This window comes from Falco cherrug, chromosome Z, assembly GCF_023634085.1.
Source record: "Falco cherrug isolate bFalChe1 chromosome Z, bFalChe1.pri, whole genome shotgun sequence".
Lineage (NCBI taxonomy): Eukaryota > Metazoa > Chordata > Aves > Falconiformes > Falconidae > Falco > Falco cherrug.
In genome coordinates, this window is record NC_073720.1 from 12551964 (window position 1) to 12576231 (window position 24268).

Genomic DNA, 24268 nt, shown 5'->3' on the forward strand with positions numbered 1-24268 from the left:
CTAGTTATTCTATAGAAAAGAACAGTTAACGTGTCTTTGTAGGGCTTTTGTTTGTTGGAGAGTATTGCGTAAACGATGCTTCAATTAGGCTGTAACACAGGTTAAACAGTCAAACAGGATTAAAATTGCTTCAGCTGAAGTGTCTGGCTGTCGTGCTTCTGGCCTGTCCACACTGCCTGCCCAAATCACTTAACTTGGCCTGTTTTGTGTGGCTTACATGTGCACAGCTGTTTTATCTTGTGTACAGAAGGTACTTGGTGCCTACAGTGGAGCACTGGTACATAGTGGATCATGTCTCCAGCAAACTTCACTTGTCAACCGTTGTACTATTCTGTTAAGAAAAGCTGTCCAGTGGAAGCTCTATTAGACTAGATGCTGCTCCAGTTGAAGGGCTTCTTTGTAGATGACACAAAACAATGGAATGAAGAAGGGGGAATACGATGTTTGAGGAGAACTCGGAGACATAAGAGGCATAGTAGTGTGGAAATTAATGGCAAAGGATCAAGGTTAGCTGACACATTAGCTGACACATAGTAACTACAGTGAAGAGCAGAACTGGAGAAGTTAATTTTCTGACTTATTTCAGTTAATTGAAGGAAGAAGATGAAAAAAATCATGAGAATTGACATTTCATGACTATGTAGTGAATATACAGCTTAATTGGTTTGGCTGTAATTCTGCCATTTGATGTTAAACAATGTCTTTAAATTTTGTATAGATAAACTGAACAAACAGTAAATCCTGTTTTGTTTATATTGCAGACAAGCATGGAAGTGCCATACACTGTTTCTGTGTTGCAGAATTTATAGTAATTCAATACAAACAGTTATTGAAGGGTGAGGAATAGTGACTGCATCAAACTTTAAATATTATGTCAGATATCTCCTGACTTACCCACTGTTGATGTATCACAAATAAAGTTAAGATCTGTTTTTGTGTAGCACTGCCTGAGGGTGAATAAAGGATGAAGAGATGTTTTGTGGTAGCAGATGCTTTTCTGGGCACAACATTGTATTTTGAGTGACTCTTAAAGACATGTATGGATATCTGGACCAAATAGTATAAATGTGAAATATCTGCTAAAATTTCACAGATGAGTGAATGAAATAAATTGCTTCAGATCACCATTGACAGGTTCTAGGTGTTCTTTATTTGCAGTATGTACATATGATTATTTTTTTCTTTTAAATCTGAAAGTTTGCAACCAGATGTCACCCATTTTACCTCAAAACTTTCATGTGGCTAAAGTGCGTGACTGTATTAGCGGAAACATTGTCCTCGCTTAGATTACTGTGGTAGTAGGTCATTGGATGGCAATTGTGTATCAGAGGACAATATAATTGTATTCAGGAAGGTGGAGGGTTAAATTCATTCATTTATAGGGGGCGTAAGTGAAGAAGTTTTAATACAGTGGTTAGTTCTCGTTGAAACTGATGGTAGCGGTGTCCAAAGAAATTAATATTTGTTAATCAAGAACTAGTCAAGTTCCTATATAGATGACTCCCTTGCTGAATTTGTGGTGATAATTACTGGAGCTGTTTATCCTATTTTACTTGATAAACTTGGGACAGTTTGATTTCACTAGGTCTGTGTTTTAAAAATGGCTTTCCACCTGCCACTCGTATTTCTGTGTGTAATAAAGTATCGTATATTTTACCTGACCCAATCTCAACATCTGCATGAGTGTCCTATAAAAAAGGTAACTAAAACTAGTCAGTTAAACACATGAACTCCAGAATGGGATGAGCTGAATTGTGAGCCAGTTCATTACACCTCAGATGACTGATGTGCTTGTTACTTGACAAAAATTTGACACATTCAGTGGTAACTTTGAAATAAATAGGTGGTAGTGATTTTGTCATATGTAATTGTCTATGACTGTAGTCTTTCTAATTTGAGAAGAAAATTCAGGGTTTTTTTTTTGAATAAAGATTATTTTCTTGCAGACAAAATGGTAGTTAGGGTACATGTAGAAGTGTCAATGGACAAAAATGGTGCATGAATGAAAAGGCTATGTTGTATGAGATAAAACCACTGCTCCCTTCCCTGTTGAAGTGGCAGAAGAAAGATACATTTAATTCTTGATGTTTATGCAGGGCACATTAGCAATATGTTTCATAAATGAAACCTACTATGGAGCTTAGGAGGAAAAATAAGTCACAGTTAGAGCAGCCAAAGTACCATATGTGTGATAAATCAACTGTCATGTATGATGTTGCTCTTATGTGGAGATGTTCATATTGAAATTAAACACATGCAGTACTCAGTTTGATATTTCTGCTAAAGGAATCACCCCAGTTGCGTACTTCTTATGTGATCAAACTTCTTATGTTAGCAAAAAAATTGGTGATTGTAATTCTGGTAACTCAAATGTCATATTGTTAACAATGTGGAATGTTTCATGTTTTGCTCTGGTGGTATCTACTACAGAGGCCACTGGAAATTTGAGCCCTCCAACTGTAATTACCTTAATGTTCAAATAAAAAATAGTTTAAATGGCATACGTGTAATAACAATCTGAAGACTTGGAAATAAATGAAGACTTCTGTTGACATAGTGTTATTTTTAATAGAAATTTAGCTGCACTAAAACTTGCTTTTTCTTAAATGGTTATAGGAACTGCTGGTTGTTGCAACTTGTCATTTGGAAATCTGAAAACTTAGCCATCTTATTCTTGGTCCATGTTTTTGGGTGGGAGCCTGATTGTGTAGCCTTGAGGGATGGAAGTTTTTCACTATGGCAGAAGAACAGGTGTCATATAAACAATGGAAGCAGCAGATATAAACACACTTTCAAACATCAAATGGAAGGGAAGTGCCTGATAAGTTGCAACTGTTAAGAAAACGGCAGATTCTCTTTTTCAGCGGAGTTTCTTTTTGATCTGACAATAAACGTAACCATAGATTAGACAGAAAAAAGCTTCTCACCATTTATTTATTATCACTGGTCAGTTAGGTCAGCGTAGGCTTCTTTAAGAAGGGTATTTGCTTGGTGTGAACTGATTTTTAGGGAGTGGATTAACTGGTTGATTGTAGCTATGAACCTAACAGGTAATTCTTCAAGTAATTTTGATTATCAGTTTATAGGCACAGAAAGAGAGATGACTGTGGCTGAAAGGAAGAGGTGGAGTTTGGGGTTGGTGGTGGGTCATCGTGTCCTACCGATTCTCATTTAGTGCCACCCACTTACTGATCGGATTCATCTTTGGCTGTGGCTCCGGTGGCTATGCATTGTAGAGCAATCTGATAGACAATGTTTTTCCTGCTGTGAACCAAGCCTGTGTGTTCCCTGCCCTCAGTATTGTTATGCAAAGGTGTAAAAACACCTGCTGAAGAACGGGAAGAGACGGTCCTTGGCTTAGTGACTGTTTATCAGGGAAGCTTAAATCTTGTGGTCTTGTGAGCAGAGGGACATGCCATTAGTCATGGGGGTATGTATAACTTGAAGGCTGAGAACTTGCTGACAGCTGTTCCCCTTGGTATTGCACTTCATTTAACAAAAATACTACTTTTTTTTTTTTTTTGTAACATCTGCTTAATTTGGTTTTCATTGTACTTCCTCTTCACTTTCAATGAATCCGTATGCTCATTGATGGGATGGCGAATGACGTTAGGACTGAGGTTGGGTTGAGCACTCAACTTTCTAAAAACATAGTTACCCTTTGAAAGAGGGTGGGCTGTCAATCCTAAAGGTGAATAGAAATTGCTGTAAAACGAGTTGATGGGGTGAACAGAGTGTTCTTGGAAATCTCTAGGTGTATTTAATAAGGCTAAATAATAAAAACATTTATGCCTCCTTGGCCAGCACACCTAGTAGACTATTGTTAGTTACCAGTTCACTTGGGCAGAAATTAAAATCAAAAAACTATTTCATGCTTTCGCTAATAGGCTAATGGGTCAGAATAATTTTCAGACTGTTGGAAAATAAAGCCCATTCTTCTTAGGAAAAGAAAGACCTAAGTTGTTCTATTTACTGAAATATCATCACACAGTATATCTGAGGGAGAGGTGGATGACATCGTATGATGAGAACAAACTTGATATTGATATGATCCTAACAACTAACTACTTGAAACAGAAAGTTAGTAGTACATAGCAATAAAACTTTGGAGTCTTGTCTGTGGTGTTGAGTTTATGTGATCTCTAAAGGTTTTTGCTAGCTATCCCAACATGAAATGGCTCTGCAGAGCTCTGCTGTTTCCTCTGCTTTCTGTTTGCCATCCTTACCAAGATTTGCAGCTCCCTTTGTATTTCCTCTTTTATTTGTATTCTGACTGGAAGCATCCTTCCATCTCCTGGAACACAAGCATCTCTGGCTACACTCGTATTACCACAAAACAAAGAATAGCTTAACAATTGGATCCTAATGATAGTTAGCAGGTAGAGCTGTTATTGCTAACACAGGCCAATTAATGGTCTTATGTCTTTATTTTGGGGTGGGTTTTTTTTTAGCATTGTGAAAAAGTTTACTTACAATAGCTGGATTACTCTTTGCCAGCATGCATACTTCCCAAATGAAGTAATTTTCTTCAGACTAGCTTGGATTACTGTCTGTAGTGAAAAGTACTGGACAAATGCTTTTCCCCCTGAAGTGATCATTAACAGCTTGGAAAATACCACAGGGCAACAGATCCTTGGGTAAAAGTGAATGGAGTTATCATCTGGGTACCTGCTTGCCATAAGGAAGGGTATTTGTAATTGCAGGGGTTTGGTTCATAGAAAGAAAAAGTTTCTTGGGTAGCCTGACAAGTTCCTGAAGTGTCACGTAGGACATGAGTAGCATTTACAATGTACTGTCTGCCCTTCTGTGTGTTCAAAGAAAGCTTCAACAATATTAATTTGCAGAATGCTTGTCCCTACATATACCCTACTTCTTTATCCCCCCCCCCCCTTTTTTTTTTTAAGAGATTTGTCACCATATGTTGTGTAGTCTTGTTTCAGTAGTAGAGCTAGTTGCCCTGATTTACTGTGAGTCACTTCTCTGAGACTGTGTGGGGAAAGTCCCTATCTTTTTCTCATTTTCACACGGCATCTATTACATTACTATGTAGTAACGTGCCATTCATCTACCAAACCAGTTCGCAGTAACTGGTGGAAATTGTTTGTGGCTTATCTATTTGGGAACAAACATTTTGGGTTTTGGGGACAACTTACTGTAAATAAGTTATTTAGGTATTTTGCCCACTTGTCCTATAAATTTGTTCGTGCCTTGGTGTAATAAGTAACTAAGGGTGATTTGCTGATCAAATGGGCTTTTAACAAAAGAAATGATCTTGCTGCGACAGATTTGAGAACGTTCTGTCTGGCGAGAAAAGAGTTAACCATGAGGTTGCGAGATGTACCTTCTTAAGGCCAATGTTAAACCATAATCTCATGTTACTATGACAACTTTGTCTAGATTTTAGTGTAAAAATAGTTTAGTTTGTAATGTACAGCTGCTTGCTATGGTACTGAGAGCATAACTGCTTAAAACTGGCCTTGAAGCTGAGAATAAAAGGGCTGTGTTACTTGTTGGAATTCGCAAGCCTGGATGGAGCTGTGATTCCCCGGCCGCCCAGCACGCTGTTTTTGCTTTCCTGCCTTAATAAATACTTAGTGAATTTATTTCGGAATTTAGCTACTTCAATTTCAACTATAACATTGGTATTTTAATTTTGCGGCACTGTTTTGCAGGAAATGGAAATGTTTTTTCCCGTGATCATTAAGGAGTTTGGCAAATCTTATTTTTAACATGCTCCAGTTGCAGCTTTTGAAAGTGAACTTGCAAAGGTCATGCTTGGATGCTTTTCTTACTAGGTTTTGTTAAGAGTCCCAGATTGTTACCTGGTTGAGACTGTTCTGTAGTCTGAGCAACTGTTGAAAAGAGATAGAAGTGTCTGTCAGGACTATAAAATTGCAAGCTTGTTATATGCCTTGTGAAGAGGTGAGGAGAGGGAAATGTGCAACTAAAGAAACAAGTTATTTTCTGAACTTTTTCAGGACACGTTCCAGAAACGGTGTTTTCCTCATTTCGAAAGCAAAAACTAAACCCAAAATGGTTAAAAAATGCTAAGCTTAAATTTGGAACTATTTGTGTTCAAACATAAGTTCATCAGATGTGCTGTTTTTTTAATGCAATATTTCTGAAAAAAGTTGTAGCAATGATTTATTTTTTTCAGAGACCTGCCTAGATAAACAGGATATTTAGCACCACAACATTTTTGAAGCTGATTGATTCTATACTAATACATAGTTTTAAAGTGCTTTTATGCTTTTATTTGTGCTTTTAATACTTTGAAGCATTTATCTTAACTAAATAGGTAAATTTCTGTGAAGGTTTGTGAGAACATTGGAGCCTTCCACAGATGGAGGTTGCATCCTCGCCTGAAGGAAGAGACCTGCTCGCTTGCTGTGTGGGAGTTCTTGGGCAGGGAGGCTGCTGCTGGGTGCACTGGGCAATGAGATGGATCTCCTTGAGGTCAGAATTGCCTCAAAGTCTTGGTATTAGCAGTCTGCCGTATTAGTGAAGGGCACAACTGACTTTTTTTAGAGTGTTTGGTTGTTGTCAAAGTCAGCCTTGGATGGATATTTAGCTTTATTAATTAAACATTGTTTTGTGTGGGTTTGTGTTCAGGAGGATTGAGATTAGTGCATAGTCAAGAAATTTAATAGTTCTGCAATTGATACATAGTTTGGATAGTTTTCAGTTCTGTTTTGCATCTGGCTACGTTTCTGCTTGAGTTGTTTGCTAGTGTACGTTTGTAGGCATCGTAAGTGGGTACAGCATTTAGGATGTGAGTCCTGGTGCAAGGTAAGGTAATAATGTTGCCAAGCAGATCTTTTTTCGTCATGGATCTTTTGAATGCAACATGTATGGGAGGTGTAAAGAAGTGGAATAAAATAACTCGCATCACTGCTTTTCATGTTGAAAGTATACAAGATCTGAATCGAAAACCTTCTTATAAAACAGTTTGACAACCTGTTGGTAAATCTTCAACAGTGTGAGTAGTATTTCAGAGAAGTGAGATTTTTTTTTTCTTCTGGGTAAACCTCAATAATTACTATTTAATAACTTACATTTTCTCTAACAAATACTCAGACAAATATCTGTGTAAGTGGCTGCTAAATGCAAGTTCTGTGCTGGCAACAATTCTTAAGCAGTAATTCAGTATAGGTTAATGCGGCGTATGTGTGTAGTGTTAAGTATGTAAATGGTACTGCGTTGGATGCCCACTGAGCCGTGCTTCGGTTCAAGCATCACCAACAAGCAGGCCTTGTTGATTACAGCCCTGCTGTGCAAACCATAGGAACCACACGAGGCCGCATCATCTCAGGGACCGAAGAGTCTAGGGTACATCTTATCAGGAGATAACGGCTCCAGCCTGAGCTGGGACAAGACAAAACTAAAACTGCTGCAGCTGCAGAAACACCAAGGGGGGTTTGACTACCAGTCTATCGCTTCACATATAAATGCCTGTAGCCTCCACCACCAGCCCATTGAGCTCTGCAGCACAGCAGCGGGCGGCACTGCAGTGAGCTCCCACTCGAGCCGGGACACCTCTCAGAGCTGGTCCTCAAGACTGAAAGACTCTTCACCCAGTATCTGATACCTACAGCAAGGTAAGTGGCATCTTACATTCAGCCTGAATCTATGTTGTATGCTGGTGACATACATATCTATATCTCCAGCTATAGCTTAATTATTACAAGTGTAGTAAGTAGCAGAGTGTTTGATTGCCATCTAAATAATAATTTAGATCATTGTCAAATCACTGTTTATTATTCAATTTTTGCTTATTCACAATTTAATTTCCATTCAGTCATCAATTAATGATCATTTGATCATCATTTAGTCATTAATCAAAACCTTTTTGTTAACCTCATAACAATGACTTCTCTTAAATCACCTGCAGCAGGTACTACATCTCAGCCTATGTATGTGGATGTCTTGGATGTTGTAGAGTAGAAAGCTCATTTGTGTAGAAGAACCGGGAGTCTGCATGTGTGTGGCCTGTAATATCACTGCATTATTGGTTTAGAATCCTTCCCTCCTTTCTAAACCTCCTAGATGCTGTCCTGGTCTTTCAGAGGTCGACCTCCTCCCTTTTATGAAAAGAGTCAAGTCACCTCAGAGCGAGTATTGGGTTATGATGGCGAACAGTTGTCGATAAAGCATGCTTGAGTGCTCTGTGCTGCTGGCTGCCAGTAGTGCCACGGCCTTGCAGCACTTGGACATGAAACATCTGTTGGAGTGCTTTCCTCCGCTTCGTGATACGTGAACCTTCAGTCTTTACTTTGACTTTGGTGGGACAGGGAGTTGAGTCATCATTTTCAAATTAATGAGAGTTGCAATTAAAACATTGTGTTAAGTAACACCCTGTTACTGTGTTAATGATGGGACTAGGGATATTAGAGAACAGTTGTCTTCAAAAAAGGCATGCCTGTGTAGATTCCATTTGATAGCTTAATTGGCCAGTGTTTTGCAGATATATTTTTGCCTTGGTATGACCACTTTGAGCAATACATTAAAACAAGACAATGTTCACTGTTCAAGATATTTAGAATAATGTGTTTACTCTTGCTAAGAATTTTGTTTCAGCCTGTAGGAAAGCAGAGCAATGATAGCACAGTTCACATGAGCCACATAGTCCCTCTGTTGCCTCAGGACTTTGCTATTTCAGACTACACTGAGCATTTACTGCTGTAAAAGATATGAAAATTTGCAAAATTTGTGAAGACGGATTACTACATGTGGACTTCTTGGCTTGTCCTCTGAAGATGTGGGCCCCACTCATACCTGTTCTTCTGCATAGACTGAATATGGTTGTGGCATGAAGTGTAAATTCATCTTTCTACTACATACAAGTTTCCTCAAATGATCAGCCATCTTGCTACGGTCCTACCTTTTGTAATTCTCTCTAAACTATCTTCTACCCCTATCAGGTTCTCAGTGCCCGTGGGCATACCTCCTGCGATACTGCCAGCAGCATTGATGGCACCTGTGAGACCTGGCAGTCAGCTTTGTTACCTGTTATCTCCAGCACCTGAAAAAAGGAGAATAACCTTCCTCCACTAAAGTCTGTTTTGAAATGAGGCAAGGTACTGTTGCAAAGTGCTAGCAATAGTCTCTTTGGACTCTTTCTTCTTGGTGGAAAAAAATAATGCAAGAGCAGCTGTATGAAATGCATTTCTGGTCCAATAACTTGTTTCCAGATGAACATGTGCCTCCTGTGACTAGAAAATGGGACAACTCAATTTCCAGCATGAGGAAGGCTGACTTGCTCATCTCTGGATTATCTGCCTTACTCCTGCACCAGGTAAGGTGTAGGATCAGCCTATGTTCTTCTATCATCAAAGGTTCTTCTAATACCCAACATTTTGAGAAAATTTCAGACCAGCTTTCCATAACTCTGAAGAGAGAGAGCCATCTTACAGTTTAGTCAGCATGTGAATGTATACAAAACTTTCCAGTCTCATCTTCAAGGGCCTGATATTTAAGTTGTACTGGAAAATATAAATGCACTGCACAAGTGAGTGGTCTGTTCTTGCTTTTTAATACATCAGAAGGCAAATGCAGTGTAGGAGGGGTGTATGGGCAGTGATGTTCATTTGTTGGAGAGGTATCTATTTAGATTTTTCCAGTTTTCTGGCAGTTAAAGTGAGCAGAGCTGCTGTCCAGGGCCAAAATGAGATCCACTCAAGTGTCTTCGCAGAACTTTAATATAAAAAAGTTCACCTTTGTATTACTTTATTTGATTCATAGCTTATAGGTCTCTCAACAAAAAGCTCACTGTACAGATGGACAGGACAAGACACTGTTAATCTTTGCCCTCGCCAGGTGTCAGGCTCCTCTTTGGCTATCTTTAGAGTCTCTCAAGGTTTGGCTTCCTCCTTTTGGTGTGTTCTCTTTGTATGTGGGTCACTTAAGACACTTCAACCTAGACCAGGAGCAGCAGTGCTCTAGGGCAGAGCCAGCCAGCAGCTGTGCGCTGAGGGTGAGGTGGGGTAGGGTTAGTGTTTGATGTGCCTCACTCCAGCTCACCAAATCTGACAATTTTCAAGCACCTGATATTTCTGGGGAAGTCTGGACTCTTCTTTAGTTTTCTTCAGCTGTAGTTGGCTTCTGTCTTGACCCCATCATCTTTTAATCATCTGGCTTCTAATTTCTTTCATCCCATGGCAATTTCCATCTACAAAAGGGGAACAATATTTTCTTCCTGTCCTTTTTGGTTTTTTTGCCTATCATTTTTTGATTTAATTTATGATCTTTGCAGAACTGGGATGCATTTTTTTTGTTGGAATAGTGCACAGCTGCGAGGAACATGACACTTGCAGCTGGAGCCTCTTGCCTCCAAAAGGTAAGAAATGATGCTGGACACAAGTAGCTTTAAGACCTGCACAGACATGTGTGAGTGTACAAGCCGCTAGATGTCAGCATTATTTTAAATATTAACAGCTGAGCGACCGGTTGGCCATTTCTGCTTAAAATGTGCTGATCTGAAGTTGATCTCTGGCAGCGTGAGACTTGGTGACTAGTACTGAGGGGCCACAGGCTTTTGTATTTGTGCAACGCTCAGTGAAACGCATCTTGCTAGCAACCTACCAGGATGAATTTTCCTAATAATTTCCCATGTTTTGCACCCCATGAAAAAAGCATTGATACTTGGTAAAACAGCTAAAACCAAAGTGAGATTTAATAAGGCTTTTGAAGTTCAGTTGTGCCTACATTCAAGCATGGATCCATCAGAGAGATGAGGGAGGCAGCTCCCTGCCAGCAAAAATGCTTTTTCACTCAGCAATGCTGAAGGGCTTTTGTGTGCACACTGGGGCTTGCATTTAGCAGGGCAAGCTGGCTAAACCAAATGTAGTGGCTCACTAACGCAGAAAAGATACAGCCCTACTCCTCTCTCCATTGCTCTTCAAGTGGCTAATTTGGCAGAAAAATAACCCAGCGGGAGCAAGCAAGTAGTTTTCTTCAGCGGAGACGATGATCCCTCTCTCATCAGATGCGTGCCTGTGTCAGCACCATGGGTGAGACTGTGCAGCTGAGGGGAGGAGGGAAGAAGGGCAGAGGGGCAACATTTTTTTAACAAACATGAGTCCTTAGGTTTTCCTAATTTCTATTTGCTTTCTTTGCCCAGGTGACACAGTATCTACCTGTCCCGTACAAGACTCAATTTCCATCCCATCTTACTCCTTTTGCTTTTCATGGCTATTTCTTCCTGCTTCTGCCTGATCAAAGATGCTGGGTAGAGTCCTGCAAGTGTTTTCTGCAGTCTGTGCCAGTTTTCTTGTCCTCAGGAGAGGACAAATCCATTTTTTTCGCTAATCCATCTTTTCCCATTCATGTCACTCTTAAACATTTGCTCTTTCTATATTTCCCACAGTAAGTGATTTGTAAAAGTGCAGTTAACTCTTTCTGTATTTCTAGCCTTGTAGTATTTCTTCATGGTGTTTTTTTTTTTTTTTTTCCTGCAGTCATTGGATTTGTGTTGGCAGATCTTTTTATCCATCTTGACATTAGGAGTTTGAGAGGACTTAAGTGTTGGCTGGAACAAATGGCAGAGGGCCTGCAACTGTAAATCTGTTAGGACAAGGGCTCTCTGGTGAAGATCTGAATACAGTGCTTAACAACTAATAAAAGATAACATGATAATAGCTCATCTCAGGCTCTGCTTCATGTCAGCACTGAAACTACCTCTGCTGACTTGCAAAGGATGTATAAACTCCCATTCTTTTCCTTTTTGGTATATTGTTATGGTTCCTATGCTGCATAGTTACTACACAGTTCATAAGTTTATAACGTTTTGGATTTTATGTGGGCTTTTGAATGCTTCTGCTAGGCAGATCTTCTGCTGAACTCCTATTTCATCTGTAACCATTATTCACTCGGGGTGAATCCCTCTTGAGTTTCTGGAGGAAGGAAAGAAGTTAGCCCCTGTGTCTTGTGCATCCCTTTGTCTCAAATGCATTCAAGATGAAGAGGTTTTGAATTCTGATTGAATCCTATACTCCCTGAAGCCCATGTATGTTTTGCAAAATTGTTATGTTTGGTAGAATCCAGTAAATACCAGGCATATACTTTATTCTGAGTTGGGAATTTTATATCCTTCTGTAACAAAATACTTTATTTCCCACATGTTTTGACTACATTATATTGGCGCCATTCATGTCACTCCATTTAAAAATGTGTCAGCATTCTTATTATAAGTTGTTTTTCAGAGGTTATAGCTTGGACATAAAAATTTGCTTCCACTTAGAAACCTGGTCTTAGTCCAGAATTAATTATTAAAAAAATCCAACAAACCAACAACCAAAAAACAACAAGAAAAAAACTCCCCAAAACCCCCACAACAGATTTTTCCATATAATTTATGTTGTTTTGGGTGGGGAAGGGAGAAGAAAAAGAAATTAGTGCTGAAAAATGGCGACGTGTGCATTACAGTTTGTTCTACCTTGACCAATTAAATGATGGAGAAATTCAGAATCTGTCAATTTTGTTAAGCTGTAGTAAATTGCAATACCTTTTTTTAGTTTTTTAGGTTTTTTAGGAGAAAAGATGAAGAGAAATAGATCCGAATATGTATGACAAGATACATCTAATTCCTACCCCTATGGGTCTGCAGGTAGAACCCCTTCAGCATTTTTCAAAAGCTGGGAGGATTGGACACACTCCTCCTCTGAGCTTTAAATCCCATCAATTTGAAAATGCCTCAGCCACTGACTTACGATGCATGTACCATTCCCTGGGGTGCAGGGAGACATTATATAGAACCAAGGTACAGTATAACTAAGCAACTCAATTTTTTGTGATAGGTGCTGTGAACTGGCTGCTGGGGGGAGCAGGTGGGCAGAAGGCAACTGGGGTGCCCCAGGTGGGGTGTCTGTCGGGGTGAATACCGTTTGCAGGGCTTCAACATACATCTGTTTTGTTAGTGATAACTGGTTTACTGAAGTTCTAGGGGTTCTTGGGTTTTGCAGGATTGAAGACAGGGGAAAAGAGCAAAAGGGTTGTTCTGTCTGGATTTGTTGAAAAAGCCCTGCGACAGTCCACTTAAGTCGATGCACCTCTCACATGTATGGTTACAGAAAGCCTCGGGGAAAAGGTTGGTTATAAAACACAATGGGGAAGTCAGGTGGGTATTTCCTATGATAGAAGAGGGAAGGCTTGTTTCTTTAATAAATCTACTGCTAAAGTTTTTTTTACTATGAGAGGGGAATGGAGAAGCAGACTTTCACTGTCTGTTAAGTTATTCAGGATTATGTCAAAGATGCACTTCGTCAAGCAAATATTCTGTGCAGTCAGGAGTTTCAGCAGTGGTAATTGCTGGGGGTAACTGGCCAAATACCTTTACTGACCACCACTTTAAGCTGAAAAGAGATGTCTATTTTGTTACAGTGAAAGGTGCAAAAATAAAGCAGGTCCTCCTCACATTTAAAACCCTGTAACTGTAGGGTGTTTCCTGCTTTCCAGCTTGCATAGAGTTTAGGGAGATAAAGGGAGACCTCACGTCCAGTGTGAGGTCTCAGACAACATCGTATCTGTCTTGCCAGTTTCCTAAACATAAGGAAGTGCATCATCAATATCTTCTAAAATTGCCAATCTGATAAATGCACCATAAAAAAACACAAAAAACCAAACAAAAACCCCCCAACAGATAAAGTTAAGCCTCATTCTAAAGCACAATTGGGCAATGTCTGTGAAACAAAAAAACGCAGGTTCAGGAATGCGAGTAATAGTGGATGGAGTGGAAAGTGCCTGCCTTCCCCTCCATGGAGTTCTGGATTTGCTGTGCACACCTGGTGAATTTGTTATGCCGAGGTAGTTTCTTTGGATTGAAGCAACATCTGGGATTAACTAGTAAATACTTCTTGAGTGCCCCAGACTCGTAAATATGCTGGCAACCAACTGTACAGCAGGACTGGTCACCTGAGTTTTCAGGGTCTCTGTGAGAACAAGTGAGGCACTGAGATCAGAGGGAGGGTTTGATCTGCTCAGGCAAATGTGGCTTTGCTCCTGATGACAAGAGGCTTTACTTGTGATGGCAAATAGTCAAGGGAAGTGGTTCTTCCCCTTTGCTTGGCGCTGGTAAATCTCAGCTGGAGTGCTGGATGCAGTTCTGGGCCCCCCGGTATGAACGATGGACTTACTGAAGTGAGTCCAGTGAAGGGCCACAAAGATGATGAAGGGGCAGGAGCATCCATGCTGTGAGGAGGGGCTGAGAGGTCTGGGTTTGCTCAGCCTGGAAGAGAGAAGGCTTGAGGTAGGATTATTGATGCCTAATAATCCCTGATGAAGGGGACTAAAAAAAGACAGAGCTGTACTCCTCTTGGAGAAAGGACAAGAGGCAATGAGCACAAACTTGAAGTAGTGGAAATTTTATTTAAACATATGAACATTTTTTTATCCAACACTGGAATAGGTTCTCTAGAGAGTTTTTGGAGTCTTCATCCTTGGAAATATTAAAAATCCTAGCTGGGCATCACTCTGGCTAACCTACTCTATTTGCCCCCTTTGAGGAGGGGGATTGGACTAGAAGATCTCCAGAGGTCCATTCTAACCACATCTTTTCTGTGAAACACTGAGTCACAGAGAAGTAGGTCACAGAGCTGGGGCCGGACAAGACCCTTAAAAAAGACTTAACAAATACAGATTTCTACTAAGTGTTTAGATTCCAGAAACAGTTTTATGAATCAGGACAACAAACCACCCTGACTCTTGCCATCACAGCAGCAAAGGGAATGAAAGCCAGGCTCAGAAACCATGGAGAGTCAAGGATCCTCAGTGTCAAAGTGTCAGTAGTTTCGCAAGTTTGGCTGGAAATAAATTTTTCAAAGTGAAGGCTATTATACCAGGCTCAAAAGGACAGTTTTCCTGGCTATACTGTAAATACTTTTTCTTTAGAAATGCATTTTACAGAGCTGAGTACAAACAAGTTTTTTTACGTTTGGAGACAAATCTGTAAGAAGTTTATTCTAGAGTAGAATTTGACCATGAATGTACCTCCCCAAAGACTCAAATCATTGACTGGAGAATCAGATATCATGGCTCTGTTCTAGTTAGTGAAAACGTCAGCTGCGACCCAGGCCTGCCTTCATTTGTGAGTGAGGGTTGTGGTGAGCTGAGGCTGATCCTAACCTGGGCTTCTGGGGACCAGGCTGAGCTTCCAGTGGGGGCAGAGAGGTGGCTGGTAACGAGGAAAAGAAAAAACTGCTGAATGAAGCATATTGCCTTCTGAGTAAAAAAGATGGGGAGCATGAAAGTCTGGGCTTCAGTGCAGAGAAATTTGGGATATGAACCTTGACTGATTGAGCTGAAGAGGAGGGATGTCTTGGGGGAGAGGTAACTACGTCCCAGCTGTAGGGAGGAGAGGAGACAGAGATGAAAATCCACTTAAGTGCAGTCTCTTAGGCTTCGATTTTGCAAACCAATCTGTTCAGGCAAACCCTTACACCCACGCAAAGCCCTCTTGGAGATAATGGGAGTTTGTGCAGGCTCACATGCATCGGCTTGCAGGAATGGGGCCCCGAGTCCTGGCGAGGAGTTTACACCGAGTGCAACACAAGGAATAGCTGGAAACAGCACATCTCAGCAGTCCCTGATCCCAAACCAGAAACTGAGAGAGCAAGCTGGTCTTCTGGAGGAGCATCCAGGAAGACAGATTTACGCTTATGTTGTGCTGTCAGTGCTTCTGTTATAACCCCCAGTGGAATTTGCATTTGGTATTGTTTCCCTGGCCCCCAAATGTCTTTCAGGCTAGAACCTGGCAGATGAGTGAGTGTTCTGCCTGGGAGGCTGGTGCTCTCTGAAATATGAGTGCAATTGGTTTAGACACTTTGGCCAGAAATCTGGAGGGGGAAAAAAAATATCAGCTGGTTTTTTTGCTTTACAAAATAATATTTTATGCTAGAAAAGCTGGGTGATGAGGAGAATGCTGTTAAGGTTTGTCATTTAGCTAAACAAGATTATTCCTTGCCACAGATCCTGTCAGGACATTTGTGACTTATTTCAGAAATGCTGTGGACTTCATTACTTTGCAATACCTATACTATGTATTTGAATCTCACTGACAATTTCTAACCAGTAATTTCAATTAGAGGACCTTTATACATTACATTTTACACTGATTGCATTACCTAGTGGAGCCTGGATGTTCTGAATGCCTTGTTAGGCCCAGCTGCAAAGGCCTAATGCAACAAGGTGATGACTGAGAAATCTTCATTAAAATTTGATTGCTCCCAGGGCAAGGCTACTATCTGAGCATCATCGTCTTTGACAGCATAACTCTGCTCTGGGCAGGTAATCTCATCCTGAAGGATCTGCTGGGGATGGCCATTCCCACTGGCTGTTTTGTGATTACAGCTTTCCCAGAGTTTATGGAAGATGCTCTAACCTGCTTTAGCTAAAATCCATCTTGCCTGTGCCTAAGAGCATACAAATTCTTTCAATGTTGGTACATTCGGTGCAAGTCCATAGTTAGGAGCGATGAATTTTTTTTGGTATGCTATTAGAAAAAAAATTTCAAAGACTCAATGAGGTCTTAAATGTTTACCTTTCAAACCATGTGCCTATCTACTCTCTGTCTGGGTTTCATCCTGAATGGCAATTCCTGCCTATTTCTTTTTGCCACAAACCAAGGAGTTTACTAGATTAATTCAAAGGCAGATGCTGTTGGACATCTAGATGGATGCATGGTGATGCTGCACCTGTGTGATGCCCCAACAAAGACTGGGACTCCCCAGTCTGTGAGGAGATGGCTGAGAAGGTTTATGATTAAATTTAGGAAATCCATATGGTGATGGATAAATGAGGCAGAGGATTGCTGTTCTCTAAGTCCTACAATACAAGAACTAGTGAAGCCAGTTGGAGAGAGTTTTAAGACAAGAAAAGCACTTTGGGAGTTACTGCCACAGGGGGTGGTGGAGACAGGTTTAAAAGGATGTGACAAAGGCAAGTAAATAAAGGGAATCTGGAAAAAACAAGGAGGAACGTACTCACCAGCATCCTTGGTTCTGGATGCTGGGGAAAGGATGGGCGAACGGGCAGCAGAAAGTAGTGCACTTATGAGGCCATGCCCTAAACAGTGTCTCCTTTATCACTGCTAGATATGTAATACTGGTCTAAATGGACCCTTGGTCTGACCCAAGGGCAGTTTTACAACAGAATCAAGGCTGTTACAGATCTTCTCTCATATCTTCGCTCATTAAGAAAGGAGAGAGGCAAGGTACTCATGCCTAAGAGTCACAGAATCATTTAGGTTGAGAAAGACCGTTAAGATGGAGTTCAGCCACAAATCTAACGCTGCCAAGTCCACCACTAAACAATGTCCCTAAGCATCTTTTGAACACCTTCAGGGATGCTGACTCAACAACTTCCATGGGCAGTCTGTTCAAACACTTGATCACCCTTTTGGAGAAGAAATTTTTCCCAATATCCAATCCAAACCTTCCCTGGTGCAACTTGAAGCCATTTCCTCTTGTCCTATCTGGTTTTACCTAGCAAAAGAGACCAACACCCACCTTGCTACACCCTCCTGTCAGGCAGCTGCACAGAGTGATAAGGTCCCCCCTTGAGCCTCCTCCTCTCCAGGCTAAACCACCCCAGTGCCCTCAGCTGCTCCTCATAAGACTTGTGCCCCAGCCCTGTCACCAGCGCCATTGCTGTTCTTCTGACAAGTGGCAGGTCAAACCTATGCAGTGACAGAACTGAAGTGCAAAGTTCCCTTTTGAATAGCTGTGAAAGCAGATGAACTTGCAGGACAGTAGACAGAACCAGAAATGTAGCTCCTTGCATTAGGTTCTAGTTTTGTAAGATGTAGATACATGGCTGGCAAAGCCAATACAAAACTTTCCAAATACAATTCTCTTGTGGTCCGTGTGATGCCAACAGAGATTAATTTGGCACTGGTTATCTCTTCTTAGTTTATTGAAATATAATTCTAAAATATTTTCTTTCAGCTTTTAATAATATTTTCCTTATTTTTGGAAGATCTGCAACTTAAGCAACATATGACTGATTGCATATAAACCTACTGTAGCTAGAGAGCAATGTCTTAGTTCATTCTTAAACCAATACTATCAAATAAGCTTAAAAATCTGTCCTAAACACATAGGTGGAATAATGTTTAGATGCATATTTTTCTTTTTGTGGGTTAGCTTAAAGTTTCAGATTAAATCTCTTTTCATTTGTCCGAGCATGTCTTTGACTCATTTCAGCCTGCTTCCTGTGCTGAGCTGATCCACAAATTCTGTGGAATTGAATCACTGATTTGTGTTATTTTTCTTAGATGTTTTCTCAGTAAGTTTATTAGCTGTGTAATATTCTGATCCAGGTGGATCTTTTGTGTCCATTTTTAATGTTGAGTATAGAGCAATTGCTTCCTTTCTTTAATTACGCAGGGTACCTAATTAAATAAGCTGGGTCCTTGAGTGCCACAGTAGAAACCAAGGATTTAAGTATAAAGTTCTGTCTCTAACTCATTATGATTGTTGTGGTGCGGTGCAGCTTGTAATCCTACAGACTACATTTACATTGCTGTTAGTGCAATTTACTGATGTAGCCAGGAAAACAATGAAGAAAGAAATATTTTCTGGTGGAGGAAAGGAAAGGAAGAATGCCTTTTGGGGTGTAATGGGTGGGAAATTGCCATGGCCCCTTGGGACAACTTAATCTATGCTGTGTTTCCACATGTATCATAAAAGTCCCCGTATTTCTTGCTTCATTGAAGTGGTGGACACAGAAATATTACGCGGTCATGATGTAGAGATGAAATAAAGCTGCTGCAGGGCAGTGGCCAAAGCCCTCTACTTTTGGGAGAGTGACAGGTCATGTGGGCACCTCTGGTGGGGACAGACCCCAGGGCGTATCCAGTGTGCACCTGCCCCTCACCCCAAATGCACCCAGTGCTGTAGGGTTGCTTGTGTGAAGTTGGGAGGGTCAAAACTCTCTTCCAGGCTTTGTAAGTATGACTTTGATTTGACTGAAAAATCTGCGGGAGAAGGATGCTCTCTGACCTGGTGGTTTACAGTAAGTGTTAACTGGCAGCAAGCTTTTTTGTAAGGTGTAATGGAGAGGTTGTAAGAAGAAAAAGAAGAGAAAGGGCAGCTTCCCCTCGTGGAGCAAAATCCAAGTGTGCTCAGAATGGGAGATCCATCACAAGGATACGCAGTCGGTTGGTGGTGTTTGTATCCAAGCATGACAGCAGAGTCATAATTCTGCAGGGCACAGGCCAATGCATAAGGGATAGCGGCTGGAAGGCAGCTTTCCTTGGAGCAAGGTGTCCTGTATTGCTCCATCAGAGCAGTGTTTGAAGCAGCTGGTATTTGAGACAAGAGGTTGAATAAGAGTTCAACAGGCTGATCCAGGCTGGAAGTTTCCTGGCATCAGAAACTAACACCTAACCGTAAGCGTATCCAAGCTGAAAGTAAGGCAAAGAATAATTCTGTGGTTAGAAGTAAATAACGTATTTTGTATGATTTCTGATTCAGGAATAAGTAATTGCATTAATAAAAGTTATAAAGAGGCCTTGTGACATCTTTAAAAATAATTGATGTTCCTTCAGGAAATGCAGACCTAGTATGACAACGACACAATCAATTCTCCTCTTCCAGATTTATGCGTTACTTAACATACAGTATGTGACCTTTCATAACAATATCACATAGCACAATCATGACAGGGTACAGACAAGGCTGCCCAAAGGGGTAATAAACTTACAAAAAAATCTTTCTTCCCAGATACAGTTAAGATCTCTTTTTGACCTTTTCGGCCCTTCTAACAACAGTCCTGCTGCCTCTGTTTCCCACGGGACGTACATCATCTTTGACTCTTAAGTCTGCTGGGTAAAAGAACTGCTTTCTTAGCTATAAAGTTAGTTTCCCTAAATGGTGGACTTGAATTTAATGGGAAAAAGAGGAAGAATTTAGTCTAAATGGTAGTATTTTAATTAGCTCTTAATAATTCAAATCATTTTCTCTTCTTCCCTGAAATCAATAAAACTAAAGGTAAAACCTCTTCTTCCAGCACCATTTTATTTGTATTCTTACATTTTTTGGTTAGTTGACCTTGACCACCAGTCTTAAAATGCAAAGGTTTAAACACTGAAGAGTATTAAAAGGCGAAAATCCTGTTGACTTCAATCTTACTGACTTTGTCAGGCCATAATCTTTACTGGTAAGATACCCAGGAGCAGTAGCATCTCCCTGTCATGACACAACCGAAAATTTAAGCACTAAGATATGCTCAGTGTCTGTCAATGTATACTTTTGAGGGAGCTCAGACAGAGTATAATTCTCTGTCTATAAATGAATTTAATAGGTATAAAGTGCATTACTCAAGCTGAGCAATGTATAGCATGTTCTTGTTCCTTTTTTTGACTGGTAAAATACATCTGCTGCAACCAGCTTTCCCTGACTCTTCCTTACCTCTGTTCTAAGGAGCTTTGCTGGCTGCTTTTCTTCACTTCTGTTTCTTGTGCATTCAGCAAACTGCATTTCTGTACATGCTGTGCATGGCGCTCTGTCCCTTGCTTCTGGCAAATGATTTCCTGTTATCGCTGGGTTCCTGCCCTCACCTGTTCTCGCTGTCTCTTGCACTATCTTTCATTTGTATCTTGATCTCTCATTCTTTCCTTTTCTTAGCTCACCGCATCTGGTGTGACACATATTCTCACTCATTTTCTTCACCTTTTCTGTGTTTTCTGACCTTGCCTCTGCCTGTTTGGGAGTGCTGGTCCCTGAGCAGTTGCAGGATCAATAGTAGGCTCCCAGGCTGCATAGGTGACCTGGAAATCCTGCATATAGACAAGAAAAGGGTGATGGGTTAAGATCAGCTTCAGCTGATATATTTTTAATTGTAGGGAGTGAGATGGGTAGTATTAAGATTATGTCGGTCTGTATCTGCCTGTCTATATAACTGTGGAGGCTGAACCCAGGGGAGGAAAGAGCAGGAATGTGGAGCTGGAGATGGGGTGGAGAGTGATGTCACCCCTTTTGGTAATGGTGTAGGCATAGTTCGGCTTTATCTGATCATGATACCACATTCTGAAGTTCAGCTGGTTTAAGGAACGTGAAGGAGGGTTAAAATCTGAACTTTGTCATAGTATATTTTGAATAGCTAAAGGAATAAAAACCTTTGAAGGAACGCAGTAACCTGGAAAGTAAAGTCTTTTGGCTGTTTATATCTGACTGAATTTCTGTTGTCACTGCAAAAATGTGCACCTGGACATTTCACAATCTTTTTATCATGTATTTTTGCTTGTGCAATAGGAAAAGCCAGGGAAATAATAGTGTGCTTTCTTTTGTTCTCTCTTCCACACAGTTGGTAACTGACCTCCGGCACACCTTAGATGTGTGGGAACTTGCTTGTGGACTCAAGTGGGGATGAAAAAGAAAACAACTGTTCTTTCAGGCAGATTACTTTGGTGTAATACTAGCCACATAACACCATCTACCCTGTTTTGAAAGGATGGTCCTAGGTTAATGAGATATTTCTCAGAGGCTAGAATGGTAATCGGCTTCCTTATCACAGGACCTTAAGCAAAGTTTTTGTCCAAATCCCTCTGGTGCTTGCTGGGAGACCAGCATCCAGCCTGGTTTGGATATTACAACCCTCATTTGCTATTACATTTGGTAGAGTGACTGACTTGCATATAATGAGTTTTGCTTTTTTGCTTGCAAACAGAAATCAGGAATAGTCTTTGGCAGCTTTTTATAAACGTCTAGAGTTTGTACCCCAGTGAAAGTGATTTATCCTTCTACTTATTGCTCTGCAAAGAAAGGCAATTATTTTTCTTAATTTTTTCCAAAGTAAAAATTGCTGGGATCAGAGCTGCTTTTCACTTCACTTAAGAATGAGTCTCCAATTGCTTGATTTTGTGTTGATGCTCACAATATTATTCCTTCAAATAAATCAGCAGACTTAGCATACAGTACTGCTGCATTGAATACTGACTTAAATCCCACCACTTGTACTTGATCCCTCACCACCTAAATGACTCAAACACGGCATTGCTACAACAGTTCCTCAGTGCTCAGAGCTGTTTGTTCATATTCCGGTAAAGAGCATTATGTTACTTACTTTGAAAACAGGTCCTATTTCAGCCTATTGTTTTACATAAACAAAGAAACCAAAAATCTGCTACAGTTCCAGGGGGAAAGGCCAAAGCCAGTGTCTGATCAGCTATTCTGGTCAAACGGTCTTGAAACAAGGACTTGTTTTCTCAGTTGCAGCAGTTTTTAATGTAATCTCTATGGGCTACATGAATATTCAGGAGTCAGTGACTGATGGTGTGTCACATGGGTTATGATTTTATTTTCTCTGGACTTCAGTGCTACTTTGGGCACAGTAATAGGCTCTTTGGAAAAGTGTCTGTAAGGGTGCAAGGCTGTCTGAAACACTGCTCTAGCGGCTTTCAGCTTTCTTTAGCCAAGGTTACACTGAACTTTTAACTGTGTCCAGACTATGTCAGCTTTTTTCCCAGCTGATAAGACTCAAGATGGATTTTTATTTTGGACCTAATCAGAAGCTAAATCCGTGCAAACACCTTTCTTTGGTTCATGTTTATATGACAAGATTTTAAGCTTTCTGAAATAATGGCTGTATTGTGCCTGTTTGTGATGGGGAGTTAATTAGCTATGTGGCACATGTCTCATTGCTTAGAGAATACTAGTGCTAGAAAGTAACAGTAACTCCTTGCTGATGAGGGACAGAAGGTCCTGAAAGCTTCTTTTTCTTTGTAATGCCTTTCATACTCTACCAAAATGCCTTCTGAACACAGTTTTATTCTACCTCTGTAATAGGTATTTCTAAGAGACTATAGTTCTCTGACCTCTTGACACTCTGCTTGTTCTAACTTTCAAGCTCAGCGTATGAGCTACCTACATATATGAATCTGCAACAAAATGTACATTGTTCCCGTATACATGCCAACACTGTGGAGACAGGAGAATCATCATTAGACCACAGTTACTGTAATTGAAATACTAAGTAACCTGAGTTGTCAGAACAACGTAGTTGCTAAACTTACTTCAGACTCACATCACTGTTGCTGAGAGCATATGCTTGGCTCTCAGTCTGTAGTGCTGCTCTGTAGACAGAACTAGAGCTAATGCACTGGAATTGCATTACATTCCCATGCAAAAAAACCCAGACAAGTTTAATTACCAAACTTCTTCCTTTTATTCCTGAGCCCAGGCTTCAGCGTCTTTCCTGGTTCTCTTTCTCGGAAATCAGACTCTCGGGTTATGTCCAGCCCAGGGAACACTGATGCACTTTTGAACTCTGACATGCAAGAGCGTGTCTTAGTCACATCTCAGCTCTGCACTGGTGTGAGACCTGAAGTTTGTGGCCAAAACCTAGATGCTCTACTCAGATCTTCAGTCTCAATGACCAAGGAACCAAAAAGATAAGATGTGCTTCAGAGCATCCTCCTCTACTCACTCCTGCATCGACTACCATACCTGCCTGGAGAGAGGGAGATCTATTAGGTCAGATTAGCAATGCGTGCATGGCAAGCCTGGCTAGTGGTAGCCCACCAGCCTGCCAGCTGCAGAGGCACGGTGAAACCATTGCCAACAACTGTCATAAGTCTGCAGACACCCTTGCAGGTGTACTGGCACATGGCAGAGGTTTTGTTATACTGTTATGATGTCCTCAGCAACATTTTAATTCACCTTTAAGTTACAGTGTCTATCACATACCTGTTCCACCATAGCTGTTTCTGTGGTGCCATGCCTGACAGGGTCCTGTGGGCTCATCAAGATCAATGAATTTGTTTCTGAAGGAAGCTGGGATCTTTTCTGCCTTAACTAACAGACTTGGGAATGTCTGTGCTTGAAATTCAGCAGGAACACAACCTGTACCAATGCAGGTGTGAGTATAAGAGGGGGAATAACAAGGCTGAGCTCCAGCTGCCGTTGATGCAGCAGTGACATTGTGCTCTGTCCGGGAAGGGCTGCTCTGTGGTGGTGGCTGTGATCCCAGAGTGTGCAGAGATGCAGGGACTGGTGTCCTTGAAATGCCCCGACACCTCTAAACCATGCAAATAAATTTCACAGTTGAGATAGTGTTCAGTGCACTGTTCAGCTTGCTTTCCTTTCCATTCCCTTTCCTGCTGAATGATAGTGTGGGGAGAAGGGTCCTCCAACTCTTAAATTCATTTTAAAGAAGAAGCTAGAGAAGTTGGTGAAACATCTTTTTGGTGGGACACTTTCCTGTAGGAAAGGTCAGGCAGTTCAACAGCTCTCCCACCATCTCCTTCTGCTGTTCCTTCTTCAGTGCCTCCTGCCTT

General features: G+C 40.9%; 1 long non-coding RNA gene across 1 annotated transcript; it reads left to right on the plus strand.

The window, feature by feature from the left end:
• The first annotated feature begins 8495 nt into the window (after nucleotides 1–8495).
• Nucleotides 8496–13559, plus strand: LOC129734705 (uncharacterized). The gene is made up of 3 exons (XR_008730214.1): nucleotides 8496–9295; nucleotides 10253–10336; nucleotides 12795–13559. It is a non-coding gene; the product is annotated as an uncharacterized LOC129734705 (long non-coding RNA).
• The last annotated feature ends 10709 nt before the right edge of the window (nucleotides 13560–24268 follow it).